Raw genomic sequence first — 18,708 nt, forward strand, 5'->3', positions numbered from 1 at the left:
TTATACGGATTTATAAAAGTTGAATTCGATCGAGAATCCGGTCAATGGTACGTGATACGGCATTGATACGGAACGGCATATATATGTGTATAATTCGTTATAGAGATATGAAAGAAAAGATTTAATGTAGTGGAGATATTCAAAACTTATATAAAGTTAGCATCAGCATCGAAGGATCACTGGCTCAGTGGATAGAAGTGCGAGTATGGGAGCAAGATGTCAGCTTCAGCTGTTCGATCCCCTTCGCCACCCACCGTCCAAAAAGTACAGGCACGTATCCATTTTACGAATTAATATTTCTCATGGGCCCATATTTTCTAAAATTATATTTTTCGTTTTATTTCTAGTCCAAACTACCCTCTTCTTCGTTTAGATTTCGGGGTTATCTTTCTAAAGAGACAGAGAAAGCCGACAGCAATAATAGATCTGTTTTCTGAAGCTATGCCTTCTTAAATTAATTCTTCTTAGCCTAAATTCGAGATTGAGAAACTCTGTAAATCAAGTTGATTCCATTTTGAAAACCTAGAATCATATCGGCAACGTGTTGTTGAAAGTGTTCTCAAGATCTGTGAGAAGAGATGAAGAAAATCTTCATCAATATTTGAATCTGAAGTTTCGTTATCGGAAACTATTTGAAAGATAAGTTTTGTCATCTTTTATTATCTCATCTATCTCTTGGATTTTGCGATTTTAGGTTTTATAATTGCCCCTTAAATTCATTGCATCTCCTTGTGTATGGATTCACATTTTATTCTTTATTTGTTTCTATATTTGTAATTGAGAGTTGGATATTTGGTTGGTTAAGTTTAGGTGACGAATCGTGTTCGTATGAGACTGTGGATGAAGCGGCTGTAGACAGTGTCGCCATTCACTCTGTTGAGCTCACCTAGGCACCTCTTCTTATGCTCACAAATGTTTTATGAATTGTCGTTGTCCCATGTATGCCTTGCCTACCTCTACTTAGCATTGTACCCACTTCCTTATAAAGGAATGCCGAAAATCCTTTTTTTAGCTATAGCTTGGAAATGCATGGCATTTACTGATTGGTTTCTTTCTGCATTTCTACAGCTGTAGAGACTAGACAGAGAGAAAACTAGAGCGAGGGACAAAGAAACAATAGTGGGTTTAGCAGAGACAGATGGAAGTCATTTTACTGAGACACAAAAACTGAAATGGAAGTTAAAACTCTTGGGTAGTGGGCAGTAGTACTAGTACTATGAAATCTCTCCAATTATTGTCTCTTCAATCTTCATTCATTGTTATTCCATCATCTCCATCTTCGACAACTAATGAACTGAGAATTGTTAAACCTTAAATATATCCATTTAGTGACTTGATAGGAATTTCTGTTCATAAGAATTTTTTGGTGGTTGATTTTCAGGGTTAATGGAAACTATCTGATGGTATAACGTCAGAATCACTTTGAATTGTTATTACATAGTAATTTTGTGGAATTAGTACAGAAATTAAACGATTAGTAACCACAAGAGGAACTTCTGTCGATTTGGGTAGTCTAGATGAAGTAAAGTGCACCATTACTGCATTTTCTTTTTAATTCCTTGGCAGCTAGATGCACATAGGTTAGTGCATTCACATTTTTTTTGTGGTTATCTTTTACTAGTGGAGCTTAGTTTCACACATAAATTTCTGAAATACTGGTGCAGGGACGGTTGTCGTCGGTATTGATTGTCTAATATTGCAGTTTGGTATTCAGCTCTTTTAACAAAATTGTACACGTTATTGATTGTCTCATTTGTTATCATGCAAGTCCTTGTACTATTATTTGACAGATAAATAAAACTTGCGAGATTCAGATCAATTGTATACAATTATATTCAGTTATATGTTATTTTGGGTTGGTTTTGTCACTCATGATGGGAAGCACGAGCATTTACAGTTACAAAAATGAGTGCATAATCTGTCATGCAGCTTCAAAAGTGGCTGCATAATTTGTTATGCAGTTGAGCTAGTTGATGCATAATTTGTTATGCAGTCGACAAAATGACTACATATTCCATTATGGAGCCATTTTTCTTTTGCTAACACAGAAGTCAACCTAAAAATGACCGCGTAATTTGGTATGCAGCTGCGAAAGTGCTTGCATAACATGTTATTCTTTCGAAAAATGGTTACATAAGGTTATGCAACCACTTTTTTGTTAGCGCTGAAATAGGAAAGCGACTGCATAATCTGTTATGAAGCAAATAATAATGGATGCATTACTTGTTATGCATCCGAGAAAACAGATGCATAAGCTATTATGCATCAGAAAAGATGACTGCATAATTCATTTATGCTAGTTAACACTTAAATCAGTAAAAAAAAAATAGTTGCATAACCTATTATGTAGCTATAAAAGTTACTGCATAATCTATCATGCAACCGAAAAATTGACTGCATAATTTGTTATTCATTTTTTTTTTGTAAAAATGTTAATTTTTAGATTTATACATGTCTTTAGTCGTGCGGAATCAAATTAGTGGATGCATGTATGGTTGCAACAATGTGTTATGCTCTTTTATTGTGACTGCATAATGTATCATGCATCATTTTTTTTGTTAAAATGTTATTTTTTAGGCATAATTTGTTATGCATCCTTTGTGGTATCTGCATAATGTCTTATGCATCCTTTATGGTGTTTGTATATCCAGTTTTCGAAATTTCTCTCTAAATTGATAATCACCTCCGATTTGTTGGTAAAAAAATCAAATTTGATATTGTTGTTTGTACTCATTGCATAGATATTTTTAAAAGTTTTCCAACGAGATAAAATTTGTAAAATTCTAAGGCGCGATTTTTTAGATATGTTATATCCAAGTTGGGTTGCCAATTATACCCTTGAAAAACAGGATGCATATAACTTGTTATGCAAACACTTTTATAAGAAGAGAGAAAATCCAAAATTTCTTTGTTATATAAGTAAATATATTAAGGGAAACTATGTCTTGTTACTCTTTTTTTATAATTTTGAATAATTATGGGTGTTATGGCAGCTGAAATATATTTTGGGCCTGACAATAAGAAACATATTTTTTTTGGGGCTAAGCCTAATTTTCCCTTTTGGAAAAAAGAGGAGATAGTTAGTTGGGCCCTCCAACATGCTATTAAAAAGCCCAATAGGCAATAGCAGAACGTTTCATGGAAGCGTAGTGGGCCGATTTAATTCCCTCGGGACCACTTTTCTCTTAACTTCTTTTGATGATTTATGGGGACCATTTCACTTCACTTCTTTTATTGACAAGTGTCATGAGGAGTTAAGGACCACTTTCAATGATTAGTTTTCTTAATTTCCTTAATTTTCTCTAAAAACAAAACCAGCCTATTAAAAGGAACGGAGGGAGTATAAGTTTGTCATGCATCAAACCAATTGGCAAACTCACAAGATCAGCAACATGATAAACACAAAGATGTAATGCAACAATCTGATAGTATTGCATCAAAGGAAAATTAAAAGAAACAAAACAAAAACAAAAAAAAACTCAGCCAGACCTGGACTACAATTGCCTTACCATTGAGGACTTAACTGTCTCAGGGCCTAGCCTTTGCTAGCCTAACATATCCTACTGCCTCTCGCACTATTTATATAGTAGTTACATCACTAAATCCATGCATAACCGAATACGCAAGTATCCAAGGGGTAGTTTCCATAACCACCTAAAGTTGTGCACAACTGACCACCTTCTCTAGCTTGTGTCAAATGATGCCATACATGTCCCAAACGGTTGTAGACACTTTAATATAGTTACACACTATAAAATTTGTCATTTTTCATGCACCTTTGGCATGTTTGTAAAGTCAATGACCAACTTATAATGGATCGACGATTTCAGATTTGCTTTATTGCATCTAGATCACTCGATATAAGATCATTTGAACTAGGTTATTGATTATGTGATCCTTGTCTTATGATATAAGGTCACTCTAACTAGTTCAAGTATCGACGATTTCAGATTTTCTTTATTGCATCTAGAATCTAGATCTCAAGAAAAGACTTGTGATCATCCATTATTAAATGACTTCGTTCTGTGTGTGGTCGATCATAAGTAGTGGAATCAAGTTGTTTGTGCAAGTACTTTAAAGAATGAAGATTGAATACTAGAAAATTTACTTTTTTGGTATTCTGATATTTCTAATACATCGTGCATGCTTGATTGAATTGGGACCCAACATGCTTGTTTATCATGTATATACTTCTTAAGCTTGTTGTATAGATCGGTGATTTATCTTTGTGTGTTCTCTTTGAGATCAACTTTGATGAATTACAAACTAAGATTGATTATTATGGTAATCTTGATCTTAGTAGATCTACCCAATACAATGGAGTTTATATTGATTAAACGGAAGAGTGTTTGCACTCAACTACATCTCTGATTTATTTCCTCAGATTAATAGAGCGGTAACTTAAACAGATTAGTCATTTACTGTTTCACAATACGATCCAAAGGAATTGAGTGGTTGAAGTCTTCACAGCAGGTGAAACAACTTAAGATAGTGGACTATATCTAAGGATTTGCGTGCATAGATTAAATTGATAGTATGCGCAGGGATACTGAAGGAACTGAGATGTTAGAGCATTTCTCTGTTGAACCCACCAAGCGTTGGTATGTCAAGTTTGGGTGTCATATTTTAGTATCAAAACTCATTTAGAGTTTCTTGATTAAAATTACTAGAGTCAACTTCGTTCAGATTAGACTAAAAAGTCTAAGAATGTTGAGACATACACGTATTACTCTTGAGACCCGAAGAACATGAAGGCGTATCGACTACAATGAAGACATCATCCTTTCACTTGAGTTTAGTGATACTAACTTGACTTGTTTTCATTCCTATCGTTACTTTCAATTAGTTTAAGATTGGAAATATAACATGCGAGGTTATATTTAATACTCTAGTATTAGACTTGGTCATATATTATGATCAAAGTCTCAAGGAAGTATATTGAATTATGAAGTATAAAATTTATCTTTTGAACTTCGTAAGATATCGACATAATCTATGTAAGTTGTTAATTGATTGTGTATTGGACATAGGTGTAATTTCACCTAGCTAGGAAACTATATTTCATTACATAAGTTTAAAGGAAGTACATATACAAGCTCGCTTAGTAATCGAAAAGAAATCAATAGGTACTTTTTTCTGGCTTTCTATAAAGACCAATTCGAACCTAAGGAGGGAATTCAGGTATAACCGATCTTAACTTAACCGATCCCTACCTACTTTGGGATACATGGTAGAACTGATCCTAGCTTTAATTTTTTAAGGAGTCCTGGTAAAACCCGATCCTTAACTATATTGGGAATCTTGGTAGAAACGATCTTAGCTATTGTTGGGAATCATGGTAGAACCGATCCCTACCTATATTGGATGACTTGGTAGAACCAATCTCTACTTATGTTGGGAGTCATGGTAGAATCATTCCCAAGAGAAAAATCGATTTTCAACATTCATATATTACTTTACGGTTTTGTGTGAGTTTGGAATTAAGGTTTGCTAAATCGGAAAGTTCTAGATGTCGACAAAATTTGAACATATACATAATTCTTATCATTGATTATTCAAAGATATTTCTTGATACTCAAGATGATCCCAAATCGAAATATTGAGAATCTTTTAAATAAGCTTTTTGAATTATATGTTTTTGATTTTCCGGCAATCGAAAAACATATCTCTTGAAAAATTGTATTAGTTAAGTACTAAACTAATATTATATTTTTCCTAAATAGATTTGGGAATTATAAGTTGGATATTAGTTGGAAATATGAAAATCGATATTAGATATTTTATTGCATACCTTAAGAATCTTTCGGTTTTAAAATTTCCTTGTTATCATAACAACCTTGTGTTAGAGCATTGCTCGGTCGAACTCGCATGCGTTGGTATCTCAAGCATGTTTGTCAATGTTAGTGATCAAAACTATGAGTCTTGATTTCTAGCCTATTTAGATGTCTCGGAACTAGGATATAGATTGTGTAGTTGAGCTTTAGACTTCACGACGCTCATCTCTTGAAGACGAAGAACTACTAAGGAGAGCTTGTGGAACTTCATCGACAAAAGGTATGTGAAGACTGAAACTTATCTATCACTTGAAAATTCTATTTCTATTTTATCTCCTATATTGATACACATGTCGTGTTATGATATAGTTTTCTATTATGCACATTTGAGATTTCGATATGAGTTTATCTCGATTATATATTTCTCGGAATATATGTTGGCAAGCTTTCGCTTCGGCCGAATTCATCTTACATTCGTGACGAAATTCCGAATAAGATCATATGAAAATTTTCGAGTCACATCTTATATGGTTTGTGTGATACAATAATTTGGTGTTGTCTTGAAATGTTTCATTATGATAATTTCAATAACTTGAAAATCGCTATGACGAAAAATAGTTTGTGAACAACAACTATATAACGTCCTCTAAGAAAGTTTCAATGATTGAAATAAAGAGTTTAGAATAATGTAACCATGTTTGGATATAAGCATAGTGTGTTAATCACATTAGTGTACAAGTCCAAAACCGGGAACCTGAAGTAGGCGTACCCGTACACGTACTGGTGATTACTGATACGCATACCGGAGGAAAGTTCACGTCCGTGAAAATCTGCTGGAGTTTGGAATGTGTTGAAGTATGCGCATCCATAGGCGTAATTGTGTAACCAAACTCAAGTACGGCTACTCAAGTATGCGTACCCGTTTGCGTACTTGAGTGGGTTACTTCTAAAATCGGTTGTGTACATGAACTTAAACATTTATATAATAAGGAATGCAATCTTTGCAAACCGTGGCTATAATTTTCATGAATTGATTCGAGTGAATCAAACCAATTTTTTTTCCATTGTGTTCTTGTATACTTCTATGAGAATATAGCAATTGAACGACTCTTTAACTAGTTTCATTTGAGTCATTTGAACTAGTTATGTATAAGATGAATATGGTTTATATGAGAGTTTTCATATGGATAACTTCGGTTGACCATTTTGAGCCAACATGGGTGTACACGTTTGGTTACGGTTCATAAACCTAAATGAGGGTACATTTCATTTGTGTGTAACAAGCTAAGTTTGATCCAACGGTTGAAAGATATTAGCTTGGTTGAATTGGGTTTTTCATCTAACGATGAATATTGAATGCTTTGTTACCAAGGTAACTTGGATTACAAACCCTGATTTGAAAACTGTATAAAGCAGAACTCTAGCAACTGGGAAACCTAATCCCCACACTTCTGTGTGTTACTAGTTGCATAAGCTAGAGTTGATTATTCTTTAACCTTAGGTTTTCCTAAACCTTGTAGGTTAACGACTTGAAAGACTTCATTGGGACTGTGAATCCAGACCCAACTATTTCTCTTGTAGTTGTGTGTTCTGATCTTGCCCGATTCTATCGTTTGAGTACTATCTTCTCTAAGATTTGCTCGAGATTAATTTCTCCGATAGGAAAGATAAAATATGATCACAATATCTAGTTTCCCCATCATACGATTTAGATTATTGTGAGGTGATTGATAATACTAGGATGTTCTTCGGGAATATAAGTTCGGTTTATCAATTGGTTCATGTTCACCTTGATTTATCAAAAGACGGAACAAAAACTCTTGGGTATTTTTGTGGGAGACAGATTTATTCAATCCTATAGACTTTTCTGTGTGAGACAGATTTGTTTATCAAGTCTTCGACTTTGGGTCGTAGTATCCTGCTGGGATCAGAGACGTAAGGAGCGCAGCTGTACCTTGAATCAGTGTGAGATTGATTAAGGTTCAACTACAGTCCAGTCCGAAGTTCATTGGTAGTAGGCTAGTGTCTGTAGCGACTTAATACAGTGTGGTGTTCAATCTGGACTAGGTCCCGGGGTTTTTCTGCATTTGCGGTTTCCTCGTTAACAAAATTCTGGCGTCTGTGTTATTTCTTTTCCACATTATATTTTGTTATATAATTGAAATATCACAGGTTGTGCGTTTAGATCAATCAATTAGAATATCCAACCTTTGGTTGTTGATTTACATTGATTGACACTTGAACATTGGTCTTTGGTACCGTTCAAGTTAACTCCTCTTATATTCAATCAAGCTCGCATATTTCTATTTGCTGATTGAGGATTGAATTAAGAGTTAGAGATATTAAACTTTTTGATATACTTTTATCTAGATTGAGTCTGACTGTCTAGTTGATTCTCTAGAAAGTTTATTGGAGTAAGTCCTCTTTGATTTCCAAATGAATTGTTGGGTGTGGTTGTTAGACCCCCGCTTTTTCAGTTGGTATCATAGAAGGCAAACACATGAAAGACCTTACAAGTCTGTGTTTGTAGCGATCTGATATGGACATAACTGCTATCTCAATAAATGTACCACCAGATCCAGGTATTTCATAATTTTCTTCCATGAATGGTTTAATAAAATATGTAAAAAAAATTCTATCTAAACCTCGTCCAGGTTTAAAATCCCTTGAAGTGTTTTTAGGGCTTGACGAGAAACTTGAAAGATTATCTCTTGATGTTGAGTTATACCTCCAGAAAGAACAAGAATCTTTTTGATGAGTGCCAAATATTGTATATATTTATCCCTTTTTGTTGGCATTTAACTCATCTTTTGTGCATTAATTCTACATTTTATCCCATATTCTGTATTTTCATTGTTTTCAAGAATAAATATTTTTATTAATTAATTTTGCATTTTTAGGTAATAAATAAAGTCTGGATGACTTGCGGAGCAAAAAGAGCAGAAAAGTAGTGAAAAGCCGGGAGAAATCACGCAAGGAAGCCGCGAAGAATGGTGCGCACAACCTCATTTTCTACACACAAAAACGACTCCGTTCTCAGCCATCAGATCAGTTCTCAGAAGCATCCGACGGTCGCTCCTTCATAGAGCATCAAAATCTGAAGTCTCTGCCAAGCACCACAGCGCTGAAATTCCAAGCCTTCAGATTAGATGGTAGTTGAATCCAACGGTTGCTCCCTTGATGTTCATCAAAGTTTGATATCTCCGCCTTACACTACAACACCTAACCTAATCTAGCACCGTTCGTTTCGTTGTATCCCTTCATCCGACGGTCGCTCCTCGCTTGCCTCCGCATCACCGTCCGATCTACCTACCATCTTCGCATCTCGCAGCTCAGAGTCACATAACATCAAGACTCGATGGATCCGCTCAACACTCTAGAACCCTAACCTATTTACCCTAACCCAAATCGTTTTCTCCTCCTTCTTTCTTCTTCTTTCTCCCGACCCTCGTCTGCAACTCCACCGAACACCATGTCCACCACCTGCTCCACCATCTCTACCACCTCACCTCTGCAGCGCCATCACGTCTTCACCATCATCACCCGACACCACACCATCCCCCTAGCCGAGTTGCTTTAACTCCTCTCACCAACTGACCTAGGTGAGGGTTGATAAAACACCTCGAATTAGGGAGAAATTGACGCAATTGGAGGCAGAGAAGGACCGAGAGGGAAGAAAAGAGGCATGGGTCACCACCAATTCAGCGAATTTGGTGAGCAATTTCGGAATTGAAAAATACCTAATTTCTAATTTTAGGGTTTGAAAAATTTGGGTAATTGTATGCTATAAATAGAGAGTGTGTAGAGCAATTTGGGGGTGTTCTTGGACTAGCCAAGTTACCAATTAGGTTTAATTTTTAGTTTAATTCCAATCTTTATTTTAACTGTTCAATTTTAGGGTTTTTATAGTTTAATGTTCTTATGTTTAATTCTGTTTTGATACTAATGTTTAATTTTTGTATGATAATTTCCTGTTTTGATGTTTAATTTCAATGTGTGTGATGTTTCATGTTTTGTTAATGATTTAATCTTTCACTGTTTTGTGAGTCTCTGTTAGTGTTAGTATCCTGTTTAGGTTAATGTTATTCACTGTTAATGCTTGAGGCTCCTGTTGATGTTTGTGTAATGTTAATGTTTAGTTCACTGCTGTTAGTTTGATGGAATGCTAGGCTAGATACCTTTGAAGCATTGAACTGATTGAGTAATGGAAGAAATCAGTGCTCATAGCAAGCTGATTATCTTGCCATTCCTTTTGTATGCTTAGGTGCATTGTGTTGATTGAGTAGTGGGGAGAAACTAGTGCTCACTAGTGACAATGAGCAAGCTAGTTCTCTTCCCACTCTAGAAGAATGCCTTAGCTTTGCTCTGTTAGCTTCTCCACATCCCTGCCCTTGGCCTTAGGCCTTGGTTTGTTTTGTTATTTTTCTTTGCTGTCTAGTATTTGCTTTGTTTAGTTCTTGCATTGTTCTCTGCTTGTTTTCTTTATTGTCATCACTGTTTTGTTCACTGCCATCCTTTCTTTCTCACTTGCCTTGCACTGCTGCATTGTTTTTCTTCATTTGTTTTTGCTTCACTGCCAGCTCTGCTTTCTTTTCTTGGCCTTGTGCTGCTGTGCACTGCTTGTGCAGCTGCTGCTGCACCCCATTTGCCCTGCAACCCTGCTGTTGCTGCTTCCTTGTGCTGCTGCCACTTCTTCTCCTGCTACTTAGTGCTGCCATTTCTCCCCTGCTGCTGCAGCTGCTGTTGCTGTTGCTTTTGCCCTGCAGCTGTCTCCTTCCACTGCCCTGCATTGTTCTGCTGCTGCTACTACTTGCACTGCTTGTGCAGCTGCTGCTTCCTCCCCAAAGCCCACAGTCCAATGTTAGCTCAATCCCATTGAGCCCAAAAGCCCAGAGCACAACTTGAGCTCACCAGAAGACCAAAACAAAAGCCCATTGTAAATTGTTGAAAGACCACAGGCCCAGATCAAACCAAAGCCCAAACCATTCAACTGTGGGCTTAACCCAAAAGCCTAACTCAAAAGACTAAGCCCAGTTCATTCTTAGGAATAAGGCCAAAGCCAACTGCAATCACAAGCCCATTTACACTTCAAAGACCAACTGAGCCCAAGCTCAGTTCAACCCATTTCAAAGGGTATTCAAAGCCCAACAGCAATTTAGGGACCCAATTAGCTAGAAACTTCCAAAACACACCCGATCTCTGTGGATCGACCCGTACTTGCACGAGCTACAACTGACGACCGTGCACTTGCGGTATTACTGTAGGCCCGCGTTTTATCACGCTTAATTTTCATACATATCTCCGGGCCCACCAAGTTTGTGGCCGGGGATAATTTTTAGGACCTTTTAGAAGCCTACCAAGTTTTTGGCGCCGCTGCCGGGGATTGGTGCTGTGTTTTTCTTGTTGTTTTATTGGCTATTTTTGCATTTCACTGCATAACATTTGCATCTGCATCTGCTTCACTTCATTTGCTGTTGGACCTGCTGTTCTGAACCTGTTCTTCCTCTGCTGGGACGCCACCAAGGAAAAGAACCAAAACCCCACTGGGTTTTTGCAACAATATCAGAGCAGCTGGGCTGTGCTAAAAAGGTAAGCCTAAACCCATTCCATTGAGAGAACCCAACCTGTGGGCTTCCGAATTTCTTTAATTGTGGGCTTGTAATAATTAACCCAATTTTTTTGGGCTTTTTATTTTTCTATTTTGGGTTTGTAATTAATTATTTTTGGGCTTGTTGTTTAATTTGTGGGCTTGTATTTATTTTGTGTGGGCTTGTTTAAATTCTTCCATTGGACTTGTATTTTGGACTCTGGGTTTAAACCCAGCTGAGCTTATAACTGATTGTGGACTTGTATTCCACTCAAAAGTGGACCTCGAAACCAAAGTTTTAAAACAAACGTCGGGCCTTAACCAACTGGGCCAAATTAAACTTTCAAAATTAAAACTTAGTGTTTCTTGAGCCGCAGCCTTCCTTCCATTCCATTAGAGGACAAACAGTGGGCTTGCTCCCATTTCAAAAACCAAATTTTATTTTCTTCTTTTTATTATTTAAAAAAAAAAAAAAAAAAAAAATCTTTTGCTCCCAATTTTAAAACCAAATTTCTACTTTGCTCCCATTTTTAAACCAAATTTTCTTTTTCAAAAATTTTCCCATAAAAAACCAAATTTTCGAAAACCCATTAAAACCAAATAGTGGGCTTTGTGTAATTTCAAAATGGGCCAACCTCGTGCTCTCCATGAATACATGTATCCATCAATACAAATTCCATTATCATGTATTGTATTACCTCAAACCAATAACCCTTTTAAAATAAATGCAAGCATGATACAAATACTTCCTATATTTCGAGGGTTCGATTCTGAGAACCCCTATACTCATGTAAGAGAGTTTGAACAAATTTGTCGGACTATGCAACCTGATCATATGTCCGAAGACTCTCTGAAATTGCGTTTGTTTACATTTTCTTTAAAGGAAAGGGCCAAAACATGGTTTTACGGTTTGAGACCACAATCAATCACCACTTGGGAACAACTCACTAATCAATTTTTCCAAAAATTTTTTCCACATCATAGGACCATCGCTATTCGTCAAAGTATCAATTGTTTTGTCCAATTGGATGAGGAAACTGTTTTTCACTATTTTGAACGTTTTAATGATTTGTTGAGTGAATGTCCGCACCATGGAATTGAGAAGTGGAGACTTGTCGTCATCCTCTATGAGGGACTAGACTTTAAATCTCGAACCATGGTTGAGTCTATGTGTAATGGTGAGTTTATTGATAAATCTGTGGATGATGCATGGAATTTTTTAGCCGAGATTGCAGAAAAACCCATCAATGGGAATCCGTTAGGGAAACAGGAACAACACCACATGATATGAGTCACCCTCATGAATTAGAGTTTTATTCTTGTAATAGCTCCGACCTTAGGATTGAAAATTATCCTAGATTGCAAAATTCCTATCATGATGATGATGATGATTATGATGTTATGTTAGAAGAACATGTCTATACTGAAAATGTTATGGAACCTTTGGGTTCAAATACATTAGGCTTCTCTGCCCCGACCTTAATGCATGATATTTCTTCTAGTATTCCATGTGATGTTTCCCCTGATGTGCCGATACACGAAAATAAATCTGTTGATGATGTTGATAATTCTGATTGTGATCTTGCCAATGTGATTGATGATTGTGAGCATGATGTGACATGTGTAGATGAGTTAGAAGATTTTGATTTGATTGATAATGATATGCCTATTCTTCTACCTAAGTCACAATCTGATGGCCTTCCACCCAACCTAGATTTGGTTTGTACAATTTGTAAACCAATTTTTCTGAAAATTCCTAATCTAGGATTGGAACTGTGTGCTTCCCAAGTCCTCTTGGACTATTTTGCTTCAAAATATAACACTTTTAAAGAGCCACAGTTGGAAATTGCATGTTTGCCCATCCCGAAAACAGTCCATTATGAGTTAGACCTTTTGAATCCTGAACCCTTAAAATTAAAAGATTTTGTGCTTAAAAGTAAACCTGTTGAAAATTTGGTTTAGGGGTGATTCATTCGGTTTTTCACTCTCACTCCCATTTAAGTCCAATTTTAGTGTTTTGAAACTTTCTTGTCTCTACACTTTTTCTTTTGGGTTGATCCTCAACTCTTTAGACTTTTGTGTAGTGTGTGAATTTTTTGTATATAATCCAGTAGATAAAATTTTAAAAACCCTTTTGTTCCTTTTGTATATATTTTGCTAATCCAATATGATCTCGGCTGAAATATGTTGGATTTTTGCCTTGAATAACGGAGTTTTAATTCTGCTTTCGCCGAAATCGGGTATTCTCTCTCCTTTTACTCTACTCAGCATGTCCCTTTCCATATATTGTTTTTAATTCTTTCCATATTTTGAAACATTGAGGACAATGTTTAGTTTAGGTTTGGGGGTATAGAGTAGATACCATGATAATTGCTATAATTGAAAACGAACTCCTTCTTCTTTTTGAAAAAATTGAAAAATTCCAAAAAAAAAATTGAAAATTCAAAAAAAAAAAAAAAAATTAAAAAATGAAAATCATAAAAAATGGAGCTCATTTACCTTGAAATGTTGACTCTTGTGCAAATATGTATTTTTATTAGGAGTCTTAGTCTAGATATTTAGGCACCCTGATTCTAGCACAATTCACATAGTGATAAGAAATTTGCACGCGCACGATCTACCAATACATGTATGGCCTCGATCTTCAAGGTGTTGGATAGGAAGTTACGATTGCCAATCACTTTAGAATACTGAACGAAACTTGACTAGCTTGTTCTTTGGTTGGTTGGGATAGAAGGTGGAGGTTACATTAAGAAAGACAACCATCGAATTTAACTGGGTGCATCAAAAAGGGCTACCTCTTGCAAAGTGTCATGTAATCTTTTGTTTCCTTTTGTATATGTATCAAAAGTGTTTCCTTGTAAAATAAAAAAAATAAAAAAAATAAAAAAAATATCAGAAAAATACAAAAAAATCAAGTATTTATCAATTCCATCATCTCTTGTTCCAAAAATAAAAAGAGAATAGTCAATGTAAATAAGAGTCATGTAATTTGTCATCTTTTGTTGTTTTTTTTTGTAATAAGCAAGGAAGGGTGTATGCCATTGATGTACAACGCGAGTAATTGTGAAATACCTCCAACTCATTCACAATTCTCGTAAAGTCCGGACAGCTAGCTAGATTTCGACCTCAGTTCTTAGCCTGAGAAACTATCTCTTGGTGATTAGTAGTCATGACTTCAGATCTTTCTTTACACATGTGTAGATACACTTTACACTCTTATCACATGTTTTTTTTTGTTATCAGTGCTAGGATTGTGCCTTCGATAGCTAGATTGACATCTCCATTTTGCTGTGAGCTTAAACTGTTTTGCACATGTCACATTTGATGGAATCTGAGCTTATATTTTGACCTAGAACTTTGTAGGTACGTTCTAAGCAAACCTTCACGAGACTTCAACTCGTCCACTAGGGACACTTAGTGGTTTAAAAGGCTTAGTGCATACGCTAAATGCATTCGAGAGACCAGCGACAGTGGTATAGTTAGGATTTCCTTAGTTTTGTTTTACTTGAGGACAAGTAAAATTCAGGTTTGGGGGTATTTGATGAGTGCCAAATATTGTATATATTTATCCCTTTTTGTTGGCATTTAACTCATCTTTTGTGCATTAATTCTACATTTTATCCCATATTCTGTATTTTCATTGTTTTCAAGAATAAATATTTTTATTAATTAATTTTGCATTTTTAGGTAATAAATAAAGTCTGGATGACTTGCGGAGCAAAAAGAGCAGAAAAGTAGTGAAAAGCCGGGAGAAATCACGCAAGGAAGCCGCGAAGAATGGTGCGCACAACCTCATTTTCTACACACAAAAACGCCTCCGTTCTCATCCATCAGATCAGTTCTCAGAAGCATCCGACGGTCGCTCCTTCATAGAGCATCAAAATCGGAAGTCTCTGCCAAGCACCACAGCGCTGAAATTCCAAGCCTTCAGATTAGATGGTAGTTGAATCCAACGGTTGCTCCCTTGCTGTTCATCAAAGTTTGATATCTCCGCCTTACACTACAACACCTAACCTAATCTAGCACCGTTCGTTTCGTTGTATCCCTTCATCCGACGGTCGCTCCTCGCTTGCCTCCGCATCACCGTCCGATCTACCTACCATCTTCGCATCTCGCAGCTCAGAGTCACAGAACATCAAGACTCGATGGATCCGCTCAACACTCTAGAACCCTAACCTATTTACCCTAACCCAAATCGTTTTCTCCTCCTTCTTTCTTCTTCTTTCTCCCGACCCTCGTCTGCAACTCCACCGAACACCATGTCCACCACCTGCTCCACCATCTCTACCACCTCACCTCTGCAGCGCCATCACGTCTTCACCATCATCACCCGACACCACACCATCCCCCTAGCCGAGTTGCTTTAACTCCTCTCACCAACTGACCTAGGTGAGGGTTGATAAAACACCTCGAATTAGGGAGAAATTGACGCAATTGGAGGCAGAGAAGGACCGAGAGGGAAGAAAAGAGGCATGGGTCACCACCAATTCAGCGAATTTGGTGAGCAATTTCGGAATTGAAAAATACCTAATTTCTAATTTTAGGGTTTGAAAAATTTGGGTAATTGTATGCTATAAATAGAGAGTGTGTAGAGCAATTTGGGGGTGTTCTTGGACTAGCCAAGTTACCAATTAGGTTTAATTTTTAGTTTAATTCCAATCTTTATTTTAACTGTTCAATTTTAGGGTTTTTATAGTTTAATGTTCTTATGTTTAATTCTGTTTTGATACTAATGTTTAATTTTTGTATGATAATTTCCTGTTTTGATGTTTAATTTCAATGTGTGTGCTGTTTCATGTTTTGTTAATGATTTAATCTTTCACTGTTTTGTGAGTCTCTGTTAGTGTTAGTATCCTGTTTAGGTTAATGTTATTCACTGTTAATGCTTGAGGCTCCTGTTGATGTTTGTGTAATGTTAATGTTTAGTTCACTGCTGTTAGTTTGATGGAATGCTAGGCTAGATACCTTTGAAGCATTGAACTGATTGAGTAATGGAAGAAATCAGTGCTCATAGCAAGCTGATTATCTTGCCATTCCTTTTGTATGCTTAGGTGCATTGTGTTGATTGAGTAGTGGGGAGAAACTAGTGCTCACTAGTGACAATGAGCAAGCTAGTTCTCTTCCCACTCTAGAAGAATGCCTTAGCTTTGCTCTGTTAGCTTCTCCACATCCCTTCCCTTGGCCTTAGGCCTTGGTTTGTTTTGTTATTTTTCTTTGCTGTCTAGTATTTGCTTTGTTTAGTTCTTGCATTGTTCTCTGCTTGTTTTCTTTATTGTCATCACTGTTTTGTTCACTGCCATCCTTTCTTTCTCACTTGCCTTGCACTGCTGCATTGTTTTTCTTCATTTGTTTTTGCTTCACTGCCAGCTCTGCTTTCTTTTCTTGGCCTTGTGCTGCTGTGCACTGCTTGTGCAGCTGCTGCTGCACCCCATTTGCCCTGCAACCCTGCTGTTGCTGCTTCCTTGTGCTGCTGCCACTTCTTCTCCTGCTACTTAGTGCTGCCATTTCTCCCCTGCTGCTGCAGCTGCTGTTGCTGTTGCTTTTGCCCTGCAGCTGTCTCCTTCCACTGCCCTGCATTGTTCTGCTGCTGCTACTACTTGCACTGCTTGTGCAGCTGCTGCTTCCTCCCCAAAGCCCACAGTCCAATGTTAGCTCAATCCCATTGAGCCCAAAAGCCCAGAGCACAACTTGAGCTCACCAGAAGACCAAAACAAAAGCCCATTGTAAATTGTTGAAAGACCACAGGCCCAGATCAAACCAAAGCCCAAACCATTCAACTGTGGGCTTAACCCAAAAGCCTAACTCAAAAGACTAAGCCCAGTTCATTCTTAGGAATAAGGCCAAAGCCAACTGCAATCACAAGCCCATTTACACTTCAAAGACCAACTGAGCCCAGGCTCAGTTCAACCCATTTCAAAGGGTATTCAAAGCCCAACAGCAATTTAGGGACCCAATTAGCTAGAAACTTCCAAAACACACCCGATCTCTGTGGATCGACCCGTACTTGCACGAGCTACAACTGACGACCGTGCACTTGCGGTATTACTGTAGGCCCGCGTTTTATCACGCTTAATTTTCATACATATCTCCGGGCCCACCAAGTTTGTGGCCGGGGATAATTTTTAGGACCTTTTAGAAGCCTACCACTTTTGACAAGCTAAATCAAGTTATGATAAATAATACTAATGTAGAGGTTGATATTGATTTACTAATTAGTGAGAGCAATGCTCCTCCTCTGTGTAATCCACTTGGTTGTAGTAAACTAAACGTATTACAAGAGGAGTTTAAATCTCAGTCATCTGACGGTATCACCTCAAAGCATGAATCAGTTCATTGGTCAATTCCTGATACACTATGTCATGATAATTTTTTTGTTTACTGTTGTAAACATGACATGATTTCTTATTACACCAAAAGAGTTTCCCTGCGCAGTACTAAACATTATTTGCAGACGCTGTTTTTATTAAGTTTTAAAATGAGACATCAGGGACTCAAATTTTTGTGTATCTCTCTAAAGTCCTTTGAAAAACTTGTAAAATAGATTCTTGGATGTTTCTCAACTTTGTTGAATGCAAAAGTAGTTGGAAAGAAACTCTTTCTTGGTGTCATGGTGAGCAAGACATTGTTCACCTCAACACAACTTGATTTTGCTGAAAGTGCTTCCTCACCAAGAAATGCCCTATTGTGTATACGGTGAGGGAAGCACAAGAATTGGGGCACACATATATTATGTTGGGTATGAATTTGAATGTTTGGTAACGTTGTAGAATTCGATCGGATTCTTCTAAAAAGGTATGTCTCTAAACTTGAGCAAGTATTTCGATGATCTATGTACCTTGTGTATCATTCATGTCTATCTAACTCGATTTGTGTTTAAGGTTCTTAAATGTTTCGGTTTGAAGGGAAAAATTTTGCAGGAGGGGCTCAGTCACGCTCTGCAAATCGGGCGACGAACTCAGTGAAATTTTTCTTCGTTTTCTGTTCCATAATTTGATTTCTTCATTTGATTCAGGTGGAAACATTGTTTTTGATTTCAATGATTGGTGTTCGTTATACTCTGATCCTGGTCTGAATCTAAAAATCACCTGAAAACATATTTTGGTGGATAACTAGAAAGATTTTTTGTTTTTCATCATCGATGGGTCGATTTTGAAGAACCCTAATTTTAGTTTTTTCTCTGATCAGAGAGAGAAGAGAGTTGAAGGTGAAGTTTCTATTGTGGTTCCATCTCTATACATACCAGATGAAGATATTGATGAGAGTCTCACTGAATGGAATTTTAGTTTAAATGGGCGACTAGATTTTGTCAAACTGAAATTTGCTACTGCAGAAGAATCCTTGAGG

General features: G+C 36.9%; 1 long non-coding RNA gene across 1 annotated transcript; it reads left to right on the forward strand.

Annotated features, from left to right (window-relative positions):
* Window positions 1-248: 248 nt before the first annotated feature.
* LOC113321442 lies at window positions 249-1,819 on the forward strand. The gene is made up of 2 exons (XR_003346657.1): window positions 249-939; window positions 1,069-1,819. It is a non-coding gene; the product is annotated as an uncharacterized LOC113321442 (long non-coding RNA).
* Window positions 1,820-18,708: the final 16,889 nt, after the last annotated feature.

Source organism: Papaver somniferum, chromosome 11, assembly GCF_003573695.1.
Source record: "Papaver somniferum cultivar HN1 chromosome 11, ASM357369v1, whole genome shotgun sequence".
NCBI classification, from domain to species: domain Eukaryota; kingdom Viridiplantae; phylum Streptophyta; class Magnoliopsida; order Ranunculales; family Papaveraceae; genus Papaver; species Papaver somniferum.